General features: G+C 35.3%; 1 non-coding gene across 1 annotated transcript; it reads left to right on the top strand.

The window, feature by feature from the left end:
• Nucleotides 1-9,158: 9,158 nt before the first annotated feature.
• LOC131811945 (U6 spliceosomal RNA) lies at nt 9,159-9,265 on the top strand. Its single transcript, XR_009346185.1, has one exon. It is a non-coding gene; the product is annotated as a U6 spliceosomal RNA (small nuclear RNA).
• The last annotated feature ends 8,018 nt before the right edge of the window (nt 9,266-17,283 follow it).

Below are 17,283 nucleotides of genomic sequence, written 5' to 3' on the forward strand. Positions count from 1 at the left end.
ATATATACACAATGGAATACTATGCAGCCATCAAAATAAATGAAATCTTGCCATTTGCAACAACATGGATGGAACTAGAGCGTATCATGCTTAGCGAAATAAGTCAAGCAGAGAAAGACAACTATCATATGATCTCCCTGATATGAGGAAGTGGTGATACAACATGGAGGCTTAAGTGGGTAGAAGAAGAATAAATGAAACAAGATGGGATTGGGAGGGAGACAAACCATAAGTGACTCTTAATCTCACAAAACAAACTGAGGGTTGCCAGGGGGAGGGGGTTTGGGAGAAGGGGGTGGGATTATGGACATTGGGGAGGGTATGTGATTTGGTGAGTGCTGTGAAGTGTGTAAACCTGGTGATTCACAGACCTGTACCCCTGGGGATAAAAATATATGTTTATAAAAAATAAAAAATTTAAAAAAAAAAAGAAAGAAAGTCAATATCTGATTGTTCATCACTGGAATATAGAAATACAATTGAAAAAATAAAATAAAATAAAATAAAATACTCACTTTGTAATGAGAGTCATTACTTTTGTCTAGTCAATTCTTACATCACTGTTTATCCCTTCCCTCCTTTATCCCTTCCCAGTATCAATAAAGGCTCACTTGGCTTACCTAGAAGCCATGAGAAAGCTTGTAGTAGATCTGGCTGGTTTTCACCAGCGATTTGACCACCATGTGCACAGGGAAGTCTATTGATAAAGGCTTTATTGCAATAAATTGTAAATACATGGATGATTTTGAATTCTCTTTCTTGAGGTCTTGTTTCATGATAATAAATTTAGGGTGGCTTCTTGGAATGGATGTTATTAACATATTTTCATAGTTCTAAGTACATGGAATTGTAAAATAGATTAATGAATGTGGCATTACTGACAACTGTCCTCATTTTGAAATCAAATTACAGTGTACTAAGCTGAGGAAGCAAAGCAGATTTGGGTTTATGAGTGAAATAATTTTAAAAAGTCTTAGGGGTATGATCAGACTATTGGGTAATTCAGTAGAAAAATGTCAACTGATTGAGATTCTGTGTTCCCTGATTTCAGAGAGAAGTTAAGATAAGTAAGTAACACGAGGAGACTAGGAAGACAAACATAAGTGATAATTTTGTGCCAGGGTGTGTATACATCTGTTTATCTTCTTGCTTTACCACTAAGGTTGCTCCTAGAGGAGAGTTTAAATATGTGTTGGAGCTAATCTCTGTGGATTACACAAGAAACCACATCCTACAGCTCTCCCTGAAACACCCCTTGTGATTTCAATGTAATTTGGTTTTTGCATTTTTAGAAATAACAAAATACTTTGCAAACTCATCTACTTTATTACCACCACAAGTGAGTCAGCTGACTCCACATTTTAACACAGTGACAGTCACAGAGGAATGGAGGAATGAGTAGAGTTATCAATAAATGTGCTTTTAAGAAGTATGACAGGGTAGCAGCTATTTCCAGTAACCAAAACATGGGTCAGCAGCTGTGCAGGAAAAGTGATGGAATAAATAAATGACTCATTTCAGAGGAGTTCTATAACATATTAGTTCTATAATGTATCTTCAGGACCCAATTGCCCGCTTTGATCTAAAGATAAGGATTTACAGTTAAAGTCCCATTTATGATTTGACTGGTAGGGTCTGAATCATGTTTACTATTGTTTTGACTATTACTTGAAACCTATAGTAGTACATGGTATATTTGTTGTGTATTCAGTGAACATGTGCTATTTTTAGATTAGATAATTCCTGTCTCGAACCCCTGTTAATTTGATTGTTTTTGTTTATTTGATAGTGGTTTCAGTAAATGGATATATCTGAAAAATTGCAAAGCCACTATTAAAATAAGTTATTATTATATATAGCATGGAATTCCACATTCCACCTTTGAATCCGACAGAGCTTCACCATATCCTTAAAAATTTGGGAAAAACATGAGATTATTTTTCTTTATAAAATTTCTCCTGTTAGGCTGTGATGGTTGTCATCAGCAGTAACTCCTCTGAAGGCTTTGTCAAAAGAGTTGAAAAAATTGGAAAGGTGTGAATGAACCTGTTTGCTGAATATAAAGAAAAGAGCATTGAAGTACAATTCACACTCTTACTTCTCCTTCTATGCTTTCAGATGTTTGACATTTGAAAATTTTGCTTCTAGAAGAGATGCCCTATATAATTCTTACGTTAAGGAGCAAGTTGCTTTTATAATTTTTTAAAATATTCTACCATTCAAGTATTTCCATTTAAATTAAATTCAATACCATTTTTAAAAAATCAAAAGTGCAGCCAGTATTCAATTCCTGGGCTAAATAATTTTAGAAAGCTTTGTGTTATTGAACCTATGGGGTTTTTCTGTAGTTTTAACTCTTTCTTTCTGTGATTTTTCCCATTAGTCACGTAAGTGACTGCAATATAACAGACATTGAGGATAAAGAAGGACTGAATAGAACAATCCTTGGCCTCATGAAGTTGAGAATCTAGCAAGGGAGTCAAACAATTCAATCATTCAGAGACAATTTATTGAGTGCCTGGCCTAAGATGAGCACAACAAAACCCCAGCCCAGAGGAATCATTTTAATGGGAGAGATAGATAATGGGTAAGCCAACTTTAAAAAGAAAAAAATCGTACTGGTTTTTCTTTAATAGTGATGCATATTTGAACTAAATAAGCACATTTTAAAAAGAGCAGTGATTGAGAAGAGGTTTTGTAACTGAGTGGTCCAAAAGGGCCTCCCTGAAAAAGTCTGTTTTGAACAGATTTCTGAATAATATCAGCTAGGAAGCTGCATAAAAATCTCAGGGATGGGTTATTTTTCCAGTCAAAAAATTGTAAAGGCTCCAAAGTCACAATACAGCTCTAAGTTTCTCTAATAAAGTAACTTCTGACAAAGAATGAGAAGAAAGAACTAACCCAGGTTTGAAAGAAAAGGGACAGACTTTCTATGGAATTCATATTTAATTAAAGCTCTAAAGGACAAAAATACAATAGAGCAAAATTCTGGTGACGCTGATATACCTAATGAAAGTTCATAAACAAGGTGTGGGTAGCAAAGAGTGTGTGGGAATGTTGGTAAGAACAGTGGGGAAGAGTCATTCCTGAACATGTTCTTAAATGAAGCAATTCTTGTGTTGTTTTAAAGGGTAAATTGGAGTTTGCCTAAGTGATTAGAGAAGGATGCCTCAGCTTATGGAAGTTCAAAGCCATAAAGATGTGATAAACTACTGCAGATATTTTCATGTATATTTGTTGTTGCTTCTAGCAATGGTGATCTAAAAACTCTTTCTTAAGACAACAAAAAATCCAGACAAAATAGCTTTTAAAGTTAAAAATATAAGAATGATTATAAAAATAAGTGAGGGATTACTGGGCCAAAATAGGAAATACAATGAGAGCCTAGAGATATATGCCCTGAAGCCATTTTAGCTATGAGAGCAGTTGAAACTGCTAAAACACACTGAGCTGTGTTTTTAATAGGCTCTTGATACTAGAGACACAAAATTCAAAATCCAGCAGCAATCAAATTTGAGGACTTTGGTACAACCCAAATTTAAGTTGAGATCCCCAAAGCACAAGGAGAAGCAGAAATAAGACTAGAGCCTACCTTGCCTTCTGTGTAAACTGAGAAAGTCAATCACGGAATTTGGAGTATGATTGTCTTGTAGAGTCTCAGATATAAGAGAAAATCCTGCCAAGGAGGACCATACCATTATTATAGCTCTTAATTATCCCTACTCAATAAGAGTTTCAAATATAATGTCTTGAACATAGCAAAATGGAACAAAGCACACAAAGAAAAATCATTAACAAGATTTGATAGACAAAATGGGATTAAGTATGATGTTAAAATGATCCATAAAGATTGTAAAATGGCTTGATTACTCTGCTCAAAGAAATGAGAGGGGAAGGAAATTGAACAAAAAACTGAAACAAAAAATGATATTGAGAAAGATTTTTAAATGAACCAAATGGATACTCTAAAACTTTAAAGATATGACAGCTAATTTAAGATACCACAGGGGTGCCTGGGTGGTTCACTTAATTAAACCTCCAACTCTTTTTCCTTTTATTTTAACACCTTAATTTTATTTTATTTCTTTCATTTTGGCTGAGGTCATGATGTCAGGGTTGTGACAGGTTGGGCTCTGTGCTGAGCCTTGAGCCTGCTTAAGATTCTTTTCCCTTCTTTTTCTATCCCTCCCTGCGCTCTCACTTGCTCGCTCTCTCTTGCTTGCAAATAAATAGATAGATAGAAAGATAGATAGATAGATAGATAATATACAAAGCAAAATAAAAGCAGATTATGAAAATAAATATAAAGATTTTGAAATGAAAACAATTCAAAATAAATAGAGAAGACCTACACAGCTAAAAGTTCACTCAGAAAATCTACTATTAAAGAAGTCAGTATGATACAATGTTAAGATATCAAAAGATTTGAGCATGTACTTTACAGAAAGGGTAATCCAAATGGCCACTCATATATAAAAACTGTTTACCTTTATTATGAATCTGGAATTAAATTAAATTAAATTAAAAATAAATTAAAACCTAGAATGACATACTATTACACACTTACCATATTGGGCTACAGTGAAAATGTCTTGCAAGAATGTGAAGGAATGACAGTGGACATAATAAAAACATATGAGGTAAGTTGGACAATATTTAGAAAACTTAAAAATTAAAAAAAAAATTTGGTCCATTCCTAGAAATACAACATGGAACTAAATGAATATTTTCACCAGGAAAATGAAACAGATGATTATAGTTATTTCATTCATAACGGCAGATCAGTAGTGGTATATTTGCACAATGTTACATTAAATAAGAGAGAATATTAACAAACTGGGAGGAGGGGCTAGGTTGTTATCATAAACAGATCTTCTATGGTGCTAATTATGTTCTATTTCTCAAAATCTTTAAGTTAAAAAAGTTTTCAAATTTATATCTAGGTAGATAGATAGGTAGATGATAGATAGACAGATATCCCAGAAGCTGCAATGCTAGGCTAAGACCAGGCTTTAAAGGGCTTTTCTATGCTCTACTAAATACTTTAAACCATTCATTATATCATAGCTCAGTGTTCAAATCTCCATTTGTTTCCTCAGTTTCCTCATATTTATCTTAAGGTGACCTGATCCAGACTTTTGATCACCTTTGTCTAAATATTTCTATTTTAACAAAGTCCTTTTGAACCCTCAGAGACTAAAACTTAGAAAAATACTCTGATTGTTATCTCACTAGAGTGGAAAATATATAGTTACCCATTAACTAATGATATCCATGTCTACATTAGGTCCATGACATTTTTAATTCTTGGGAGCTTTTGGCTAAATGAATTTTTTGAGCTTCCTTTAAATGAAGCTTTAAGCCATCACCACATGAATAAAATTAAAGAACTAAATGAAAACAAGCCAAGTATTTACAGAGTAATAGAATGTGCAGTGGAAAGAGTACAATTCTGAAATCATAAAGCCTAAATTAGTGTGATGCATCTTTACCAGCCATGTAATCATAAACCAGTTATCTAAATGTGTTAGCCTCAGTTTTTTCACCCATGAAATGGTGATGATAATACTGATTATGCAGAGTTGTTGTGTGGATGTGATGAAGCATGGAGCATGAGAGTCTCATATTCCATGCTAAAATGATAGCTATTTTTATACTTATAATAATTCTAATAATAGTAATTAAATTGTTCAAAATGATAATATTCATTTATATTGAGGCATTGTATTGACTATTCATAGACACATTTACCAAAATAAATTTCATTTTATTTACCCCCTCTGAGGATATATATTCCCTAATTCAATATGAATCTCATTATAAATAATAATTATCATAATAAATATGCTGATTTTTCTTCTATTTATTTTTAGGGAGGTATCCTTTACTGTTGAACATAAAGAAACTTAAGCAAGTCTGTCTTATTCAAAATTTGCATGCTGCTTTCTTAGGAAACTAGATTATAGAGTTGTATGAAATAAATTCATGCAGTTAAGACATTTATGTTTGGAAAACTGGGTGGTCAGTTTAGTATTTCAAAGGAAGATTTTAAATTTAAACCTTAAAACTGAGCTCTTTCAGCCTTATTTATAGACCATCCTTCATGCTTCATAAGTACTCCTTCATTGTAAACTAAGTAATATTTTTTGTCACAGTGTCTATAACTAAAATGGATTTTATATTCTATTATTTCAGAGTTAGTTGCAGTTTCTACTTCCTTACTTCCTTTTTTGAAAAATTGATTAATTCTACAAAACGTTTTTTCCAGCTTTATTGAAAAATAATCGACATATTATAATTTGTAAATTTAAGAAATGATTTCTTATAACATTGCAAACTTTTAACATTGTGTAAATTTTGTACAATTTGATAAATTGGCATACATCTGTATTGCAATATAATCTACATAAAAATGTTAATACATCTACTATCTCATATAGTTGCCACTGTTTTTTATGCATGTATGGTAAGGAATTTTAGGATCTACTCTCTTAGCAACTTTTATGTATATAGTACAGTAGAGATAAACTTCAGAGGTCTTGTAGGTTTTGTTCCAGAGTGCCTCAATAAAGTGATTATCTCAATAAACTAAGTCAAATTATTATTATTTTTTTTGGTTTCCCAGTGCAAATAAAAAATTATGTTTCCCAGTGCATATAAAAAATAAACACTGTACTGTACTGTTCAAAAGCATTATGTCTTTAAAGAAAAACAATGTATATACTGTAAGTAAACTAGTTCTGAGTTTTCAGTGGGTCATAATTACTGATCACAGATCACCATAACAAATTCAATAATAATGAGAAAACTTGAAATATTGCAAGAATTACCAACATGTGACAGAGACACAAAATGAACAAATGTTGTTAGAAAAATGGTGGCAGCAGACCTATTTTATACAAGATTGCTATAAACTTTCAACTTGTAAGAATGTGATATATGCAAAGTTTAATAAAGGGAAGCACAATAAAAAAGTTTGTATATATTATTAACTATGATCATCGTGCTGTACATTAGATCCCCAGAAATTTTTCATATTATAGTTGCAAGTTTGTACCCTTTGACCACCTTATTCCACCCCAGGTTCACCTCTTGTCAAGTCAACTCTCTAAGTTTCCATTAGTTTGCTTTTTCTTCAGATTCTGTATGTAAGGGATATCATAATACATAAATTAAAAAATATATATAAAATCTTTGAAATATTTCACTTACTATAATACCTTCAAGATCCATCCATGCTGTTGTAAATGGCAGTATTTCTTAATCTTTCATTGTTAAGTAGTATTCCATAGTATATATTTACCATACTTATTTTATTCATTCATCCATTAATGGATACTGAAGTTATTTCCATCTCTTGCTTAGAGTTAATAATTTTATAATGAACATAAAAGTGCAGATATGTCTTCGAATAGTGACTTCGTTTCCTTTAGATATATACCTAGAGGTGGGATTACTGAATCATATGGTAATTTTACTTTTAATAATATGAATAATCTCCATACTGTTTTCCATCCAAATTTATATCCCTATCACAGTGCTTAAGTTCTCCATTTTCCCCAATATTTACCAAAATTTGTTAGTTTTAATTTTTTGGTAGTATATATTCTAATAGGTAGTAATATCTTGCTGTGTTTTTCAGAGGTAAACAACAACAACAAAAACAACATAATGACTTTGCCCTGAGTTTTTACGTTGAGCACTTTTAATGCTCCTGTTGGTCATTTATATAACTTTTTTGAAAAAAAAATCTATTGAGATCCTTTTGCTAATTTTTTAATTATATTTTTTTTCTATTTGTATCTGTTGGTTAGTAACCTCTTTTCAGATATAAGATTTGTAAGTATTTTCTTCCATTCTGTGGATTGTGTTTTCATTCTCTCTCTCTCTCTCTTTTTTTTTTTTTTTTGGCAATGCAGAAACTTTAGTTTAATGTAATACCTTTTATTTATTTTTACTTCTTTTGCTTGTGTTTTTGGCCTGGTATCCAACAAACTATTGGCAAGACCAATGTCAAGGAGAATTTTTCCTATGTTTTCCTTTAGGAAATTTAGTTTCATGCATCACATTTATTTTTTTTTTAAAGATTTATTTATTTATTTGACAGAGATTACAAGTAGGCAGAGAGGCAGGCAGAGAGAGAGAGGAGGAAGCAGGCTCCCCGCTGAGCAGAGAGCCCGATGCGGGACTCGATCCCAGGACCCTGAGATCATGACCTGAGCCGAAGGCAGCGGCTTAACCCACTGAGCCACCCAGGCGCCCCTCATGCATCACATTTAAGTCTTTAATGTATTTCAAGTTAAGATTTATGAGTGATATAAGGTTCCAGTTTCATGCTGGTTTTAAATATCATTTATTGAACAGACTATCTTTTAAATATCATTTATTGAACAGACTATCTTTACCCATTATATATGTTGGCCCCTGTCAAATATTAGGTGACTGTATGAAAGGATTTATTTCTGGACTCTCAATTCTGTTCTACTTGTTTATTGGTCTGTTTTTATGCCAGTATACTTTATTGTTTTGAGCATGAGGGCTTTGTAGTATAGTTTCAAATCAAGAAGTGTAATTTTGCTTCTTCATTCTTTCTCAGAACTGCTTTAATTATTTGTTGTCTTTTATGGTCTCATATAAATTTTAGGATTCCTTAGTAACTTCTGTAAAAAAATAATATTGGATTTTTTTAAAGATTATTTATTTATTTATTTATTTGACAGAGAGAGATGACAAGCAGGCAGAGGGGCAGGCAGAGAGAGAAGAGGTAGCAGCTTCCTGCTGAGCAGAGAGCCTGATGCAGGGCTCGATCCCAGGACCCTGGGATCATGACCTGAGCCGAAGGCAGCAGCTTAACCCAATGAGCCACCCAGGCGCCCCTAACATTGGATTTTTGATAGGAATTGAATTACAGATGGTTTTCGGTAGTATGGACATTTTAACAATGTTAATTCTTACCATTCATAAATATGAGCTATCTTTCCATTTATGTTTCCTTCAATTTCTTTATCAATGTCATAGTTTATGGGGTACAGATCTTTCATCTTCTTAGTTAAATCTTTTCCTAAGTATTTTATTAGTTTTGATGCTATTGTGAATTAGATTGTTCTCTTTATTTTTTCAGACAGTTCATCATTAGAGTGTTAAAATGCTCCTGTTTTGTGCTTACTTTGGCAGCACATATACTAAAATTGGAATGATGCAGAGAAGATTAGCTTGATCACTGAACAAGGATGACATGAAAAACTAGGAAGCATTCCATATTAAAAAAAAAGAAACAAAACAAAATTCTTGTCTTTTATTTATTGATCTTGTATTTGGCAGCTTTACTAAGTTTGTTAATTCAAAATTTTTTGTGAAGTTTTTAGGAGTTTTTTACATGTAAGTTCATGTTATCCAAAAAAAGAAAATTTTACTTCTTCCCTTTTTTTTTTTTTTTTGGAGTCTTTTATTTCTTTGTGTTCCTTGTTTCTCTGGCTACGACATCCAGTACTATGTCAAATGAGAGTAGTGAAAGTGGACACACTTGTCTTTTTTCTGATCTTTAAGGGGAAAACTTTCAAACTTTTTTGATTGAATATGAGATTACCTTTGGGCTTGCAATATGTGTTTTTTTTTAATGGATTTTTTAAATTATTATTTTTTAATTTTTTATTAACATATAATGTGTTTTTATCCCTAGGGGTACAGGTCTGTGAATCACCAGGTTTACACATTTCACAGCACTCACCATCACTCACCATAGCACCTGCCCTCCCCAATGTCCATACCCCCACCATCCTCTCCCAACACACCTCCCCCCAGCAACCCTCAGTCTGTTTTGTGAGATTCAGTCTTTTATGGTTTGTCTCCCTCCCAATCCCATCTTCTTTTATTTTTCTTTTCATACACCCGAAACCGCCTATGTTGCATCTCCAATTCATCATATCAGGGAGATCATACGATAGTTGTCTTTCTCAGATTGATTTATTTCGCCAAGCATAATACCCTCTAGTTCCATCCATGTCATCACAAATAGCAGGAGTTCATTTCTTTTGATGGCTGCATAGTATCCCATTGTACATATATACCACATCTTATTTATTGATTCATCTGTTGAAGGCCATTTAGGTTCTTTCCATAGTTTAACTATTGTGGACATTGCTGCTATAAACATTTGGGTGCGTGTGCCCCTTCAGAATGCCACATTTGTATCTTTAGGGTATATACCCAGTACTACAATCACTGGGTCATAGGCTAGTTCTATTTTCAGCTTTTTGAGCCACCTCCACGCTGTTTTCCAGAGTAGTTGCACCAGCTTGCCTTCCCACGTACAGTGTAGGAGGGTTGCCCTTTCTCCACATCCTCGCCAGCATCTGTCATTGACTGACTTGTTCATTTTAGCCATTCTGAAAGGTGTGAGGTGGTATCTCATTCTGGTTTTGATTTGTATTTCCCTGATGCCGAGTGATGTGGAGCATTTTTTCATGTGTCTGTTGGCCATTTGGATGTATTCTTTGCAGAAATGTCTGTTCATGTCCTCTGCCCATTTCTTCATTCGATTATTTGTTCTTAGGGTGTTGAGTTTGATAAGCTCTTTATAGATTTTGGATAGATACTGGCCCTTTATCTGGTATGCCATTTGCAAATATCTTCTCCCTGATAACTTCTGACAGTCATCTTTTGGCTTTGTTAACTGTTTCCTTTGCTGTTCAAAAGCTTTTTGATCTGATGAAATCCCAATAGTTCATTCTTGCCCTTGCTTCCCTTGCCTTTGGCGATGTTCCTAGGAAGAAGTTGCTGCTGCTGAGGTCAAAGAGGTTGCTACCTGTTCTCTCCTCAAGGATTTTGATGCATTCCTTTCTCACATTATGCTTCTTCATCCATTTCCAGTCTATTTTCATGTATGGTGTAAGGAAATGGTCCAATTTCATTTTTCTGCATGTGGCTGTTCAATTTTCCCAACACCATTTGTTGAAGAGGCTGTCTTTTTTCCACTGGGCATTCCTTTCTGCTTTGTTGAAGATTAGTTGACCATAGAGTTGAGGGTGTATTTCTGGGCTCTCTATTCTGTTCCATTGATCCATGTCTGTTTTGTGGACAGTTCCCTACTATCTTGATGATGACAACTTTGTAATAGAGCTTGAAGTCTGGAATTGTGATGCCAACAACTTTGGCTTTCTTTTTCAATATTCCTCTGGCTATTCGAGGTATTTTCTGGTTCCATATATATTTTAGGATGATTTGTCCCATTTCTTTGAAAAAAATGGATGGGATTTTGATAGGGATTGCATTAAATGTGTAGATTGCTTTAGGTAGCATAGCCATTTTCACAATATTTGTTCTTCCAATACAGGAGCATGGAACATTTTTCCATTTCTTTGTGTCTTCTTCAATTTCTTTCATGAGTACTTTAGAGTTTTCTGAGTATAGATTCTTTGTCTCTTTGGTTAGGTTTATTCCTATGTATCTTAGGGTTTTGGGTGCAATTGTAAATGGGATTCACTCCTTAATTTCTATTTCTTCAGTCTTGTTGGTATAAAAAAATGCAACTAATTTCTGTTCATTGATTTATATCCTGACACTTTACAGAATTCCTATACAGGTCATAGCAGATTTGGAGTGGAGTCCTTTAAGTTTTCCACATACAGTATCATATGATCTGCAAACAGGGATAGTTTGACTTCTCTTCTGCCAACTTGGCAAAATTTGGATGCCTTTAATTTCTTTTTGTTGTCTGATTGCTGAGGCTAGGAATTCTAGTACGATGTTGAATAGCAGTGGTGATAACGGACATCCCTGCCGTGTTCCTGACCTCAGCGGAAAAGTATTCAGTTTTTCTCCATTGAGAATGATATTTGCAGTGGGTTTTTCATAGATGGCTTTGATAATATTGATAATATGTGCCCTCTATGCCTACACTTTGAAGAGTTTTAATCAGGCAGGGATACTGCACTTTGCCAAATGCTTTTTCAGCATCTATGGAGAGTATCATATGGTTATTGTTCTTTCTTTTATTGATGTGTTGTATCACATTGATTGATTTGCAGATGTTGAGCCAACCTTGTAGCCCTGGAATAAATCCCACTTGGTCGTGGTGAATAATCCTTTTAATGTACTGTTGAATCCTATTGGCTAGGATTTTGGTGAGAATTTTTGCATCCGTGTTCATCAAGGATATTGGTCTGTAGTTCTCTTTTTTGATGGGATCCTTGTCTGGTTTTGGGATCAAGGTGATGCTGGCCTCAGAAAAAAAAGAGTTTGGAAGTTTTCCTTCCATTTCTATTTTTTTGGAACAGTATCAGGAGAATAGGAATTAATTCCTCTTTAAATGTTTGGTAGGATTCCCCTGGGAAGCCATCTGGCCCGGGGCTTTTGTTTGTTTGGAGATTTTTGATGACTGTTTCAATCTCCATACTGGTTATCGGTCTGTTCAGGTTTTCTATTTCTTCCTGGATCAGTTGTGGTAGTTTATATGTCTCTAGGAATGTATCCATTTCTTCCAGATTGTTGAATTTGTTGGCATAGAGTTGCTCATAGTATGTTCTTATAATTGTTTGTATTTCTTTGGTGTTGGTTGTGATCTCTCCTCTTTCATTCATAATTTTATTTATTTGGGTCCTTTCTCTTTCTTTATCAATCTTATTAATTGTTTCAAAGAACCAGCTCCTAGTTTCGTTGATTTGTTCTATTGGGTTTTTTTTTTTTTTTGGTTTTGGTTTTTTGTGTTTTTTTTTTGTTTGTTTGTTTCTATTTCATTGATTTCTGCTCTGAATATTATTCCTCTTCTCCTGCTGGGTTTAGGTTTTTTTTGTTGTTCTTTCTCCGACTCCTTCAGGTGTAGGGTCATGTTGTGTATTTGAGATCTTTCTTGTTTCTTGAGAAAGGTTGGTACAGCTTTATATTTTCCTCTCAGGACTGCCTTTGCTGTATCCCACAGATTTTGAACACTTTTGTTTACATTATCATTTGCTTCCATGAATTTTTTCAATTCTTCTTTAATTTCCTGGTTGACCAATTCATTTTTTAGAAGGATGCTGTTTAGTCTCCATGTATTTGTGTTCTTTCCAAATTTCCTGTTATGATTGAGTTCTAGTTTCAGAGCATTGTGGTCTGAGAATATGCAGGGGATGATCCCAATCTTTTGATAATGGTTGAGATCTGATTTATGACCCAGGCTGTGGTCTAGTCTGGAGAATGTTCCATGTGCACTAGAGAAGAATGTGTATTCTGTTATTTTGGGATGGAATGTGTTGAATATACCTGTGATGTCCATCTTGTCCAGTGTGTCATTTAAGACCTTTTTCCTTGTGGATCTGTTGCTTGGATGATCTGTCCATTTCAATGAGGGGAGTGTTAAATTCCCCTACTATTATTTTATTATTGTCGATGTGTTTCTTTGATTTTGTTATTAATTGGTTTATATAGTTGGCTGCTCCCATATTAAGGACATAGATATTTAAAATTGTTAGGTCTTCTTGTTGGACAGACACTTTGAGTATAATATAGTGTCCTTCCTCATCTCTTATTATAGTCTTTGGCTTAAAATCTAATTGATCTGATATAAGGATTGCCACCCCAGCTTTCTTCTGATGTCCATTAGCATGGTAAATTGTTTTCCACCCCCTCTCTTTTAATCTGGGGGTGTCTTCGGGTCTATGATGAGTTTCTTGAACAGCATATTGATGGGTTTTGCTTTTTATCCAGTCTGATACCCTGTGTCTTTTGATCGTGCATTTAGGCCATTTACATTAGGGTAACTATTGAGAGATATGAATTTAGTGGCATTGTATTGCCTATAATTTGACTGTTATGGTATATTGTTTCTGTTCCTTTCTGATCTACTACTTTTAGGCTCTCTCTTTGCTTAGAGGACCCCTTTCAATATTTCCTGGAGAGTTGGTTTGGTGTTTGCAAATCCTTTCAGCTTTTGTTTGTCCTGGTAGCTTTTTTTTTTTTTTTTAATATTTCTAATTTTTTATTTTTTTATAAACATATATTTTTATCCCCAGGGGTACAGGTCTGTGAATCACCAGGTTTACACACTTCACAGCACTCACTAAATCACATACCCTCCCCAATGTCCATAATCCCACCCCCTTCTCCCAAACCCCCTCCCCCCGGCAACCCTCAGTTTGTTTTGTGAGATTAAGAGTCACTTATGGTTTGTCTCCCTCCCAATCCCATCTTGTTTCATTTATTCTTCTTCTACCCACTTAAGCCTCCATGTTGCATCACCACTTCCTCATATCAGGGAGATCATATGATAGTTGTCTTTCTCTGCTTGACTTATTTCGCTAAGCATGATACGCTCTAGTTCCATCCATGTTGTTGCAAATGGCAAGATTTCATTTCTTTTGATGGCTGCATAGTACTCCATTGTGTATATATACCACATCTTCTTGATCCATTCATCTGTTGATGGACATCTAGGTTCTTACCATAGTTTGGCTATTGTGGACATTGCTGCTATAAACATTCGGTAGCTTTTTAATCTCTCCTTCTATTTTCAATGATAGCCTAGCTGGATATAGTATTCCTGGCTGTTTGTTTTCCTCATTTAACACTGAATATATCATGCCAGTTCTTTCTGCTCTGCCAGGTCTCTGTGGATAAGTCTGCTTCCAATCAAATGTTTTTACTGTTGTACAATACAGACTTCTTTTCCCAGGCTGCTTTCAGGATTTTCTCTTTGTTGTTAACAGTTGTAAATTTTACTATCAGGTTACGGCGTGTGGACCTATTTTTATTGATTTTGAGGGTCATTCTTTGCGTCTCCTGGATTTTGATGTTTGTTCCCTTTGCCATATTAAGGAAATTCTCTACAAAAATTCTCTCCAATATACCTTCTGCTCCCCTCTCTCTTTCTTCTTCTTCTGGGATCCCAATTATTCTAATGTTGTGTCGTCTTATGGTTTCACTTATCTCTCAAATTCTCTACTTGTGGTCCAGTATTTGTTTGTCTCTCTTTTGCTCAGCTTCTTTATTCTCCATCATTTGGTCTCCTATATCACTAATTCTTTTGCCTCATTTATCCTAGCAGTAATAATTTCCATTTTTTATTGCACCTCATTAATAGCTCTTTTGATTTCAAATTGGTTAGATCTTACTTCTTTTATTTCTCCAGAAAGGGCTTTTATCTCTCTGGAGAGGGTTTCTCTAATAACTTCCATGCCTTTTTCGAGCCCAGCTAGAACCTTGAGTGTTGTCATTCTAAACTCTAGTTCTGTCATATTACCAATGTCTGTTTTAATTATGTCCCTAGCCTTTGGTACTGCCTCTTGTTCTTTTTCTTGTGGTGAGTTTTTCCACTTTGTCATTTTGAGCAGATAAGAATACATAAAGGAGCAAATAAAATGCTAAAAGTGTGGTATAGACCCCAGGAAAATGTGCTTTAACCCCTTCAGAAGAGACCCAAGTTGTGGGAGAATGAAAGGAGATAAAAAAGAAGTTCAAGGGGGGGGGGAGGTTTAAAAAAAAGAAAACAAGGAAAAAATATTAAAAAAGAAAATATATATATATATATATACTAGACTTGTGACTAGAACAGAGTCACTCACTTAATTTTGGGAGTATTTTGGTCTCTTAGAAGAAACTACCTCCCAGGATTTTAAAGGATGAAAAACATATAAGGGTAGGCACAATGAAGGGATGGAATAAACCTATAAAAATGAGGAAAAAAGGGACGCCTGGGTGGCTCAGTTGGTTAAGCAGCTACCTTCGGCTCAGGTCATGATCTCAGCGTCCTGGGATCGAGTCCCACATCAGGCTCCTTGCTCGGCAGGGAGCCTGCTTCTCCCTCTGCCTCTGCCTGCCATTCTGTCTGCCTGTGCTCACTCTCTCCCCGCCCTCTCTGATAAATAAATAAAATTTTTAAAAAATGAGAAAAAAATGTAATTTCTAAAAAATAAGTTGATAGAGCAAGTTGGTTGGGACAATAAAGAAAAATAAACTGGTGAGAATTTGCTCAGGCTGGACACTAGAACAATCTTGGAGCTAGATTTAGGGTATATTTTGTTCTATTAGGAGAAGTTATACCCCAAATTTTTAGAAGAAAAAACCCTATGTGTAAAAAAATATATAGTTAGGTACAATGGATGATAAAATATGAGTATAATAATGAAGGTTCAAAATAGATTATTATTTTTTGTAAGGTATTTTAAAAATAAACTAGTTAAAAAACCATTAAAAGAGGAAAGGGTAAAAGTTAAAAAAAATTTGCAGAAGAAAAAAGAAAAAAAAATATAACTGCAAGACTAATGTATCATTGGGAGAAAGCCACGAATTCCTTGCTTTGCTTTCTCCTCCTCTGGAATTCCACTGTTCTCTTTACTATGTGAAGTTGATCTTGGCTGGGTTTCGTGTTGGTCTTCTGGGGAAGGGGCCTGTTGTATTGATTCTCAAGTGTCTTTGCCTGAGATGGATTTGTCCTGCCCTTACCTGGGGTAAGGCTAAGTAATCCAGGAGCTTTTGTTCCCTGAAGGCTTTCCGTAGAGTTCTGGATGATGGAATGATAATGGCGGTCTCACAATCCTGCCCAGAGGAGTGGAGAGCTCAGGGCCCCGCTCCTCAGTGCAGCCTTAGAGAAAAGTGCTTAATCACTCCCATCTTCCCGGTCTCTGGCCATGCTTGGAGAAAAGCGCTCTGTCACTCGTACTTGGAGAAAAGTCCTTGGTCATTCTCATCTCCCTGGCCTCTGGCCATGCTTGGAGAAAAGAGCTCAATTACTCCCATCTCCCTGGCCCTTGGCCGTGCTCCACGCTCATCCTGCCTATGCCTGGTTCAAAGTAACCCTGGGTTGAGAGCTCACTCCTCAGCTTTGTCTCTGTAGCCGGCTTCCCCACTCTAATACCTGTGAGTTCTGTGACACTCAGATACCCCTGGTCCTTCTGTGACCCTGAGGGACCTGGGACTATGCTGACCCCACTTGGGCTTCACTCTGGTTTAGCCTCTGGGGTGATATCCCTCAGTGGATCAAACTTTTAAAAAGTCCTGATTTTGTGCTCCGTTGCTCCACTGCTCGCCGGGTGCTGCCCCCCCCCCCCTGACGCGGTCTACCTTCCTGTTCTTCGGGTTCAATTTTCTGCCTGTTCTACCTTTCAGAAAGTGATCAATTTTCCGTTTCTAGAATTGTTTCTCTCCTTCTCTTTGATCTCCCATTGGATTTGTAGGTGTTTGCAATGGTTAGATAAACTATCTAGCTGATCTCCTGCTACCTGATGTCATCTCAGCCTGCTACTTCTCCGCCATCTTGAATCCTTGCCCGGAATATGTGGTTTTTATTATGTTGATGTGTATTCTTTCTGT

The sequence above is a fragment of the Mustela lutreola genome, chromosome 11 (genome assembly GCF_030435805.1).
Source record: "Mustela lutreola isolate mMusLut2 chromosome 11, mMusLut2.pri, whole genome shotgun sequence".
NCBI classification, from domain to species: Eukaryota; Metazoa; Chordata; class Mammalia; order Carnivora; family Mustelidae; genus Mustela; species Mustela lutreola.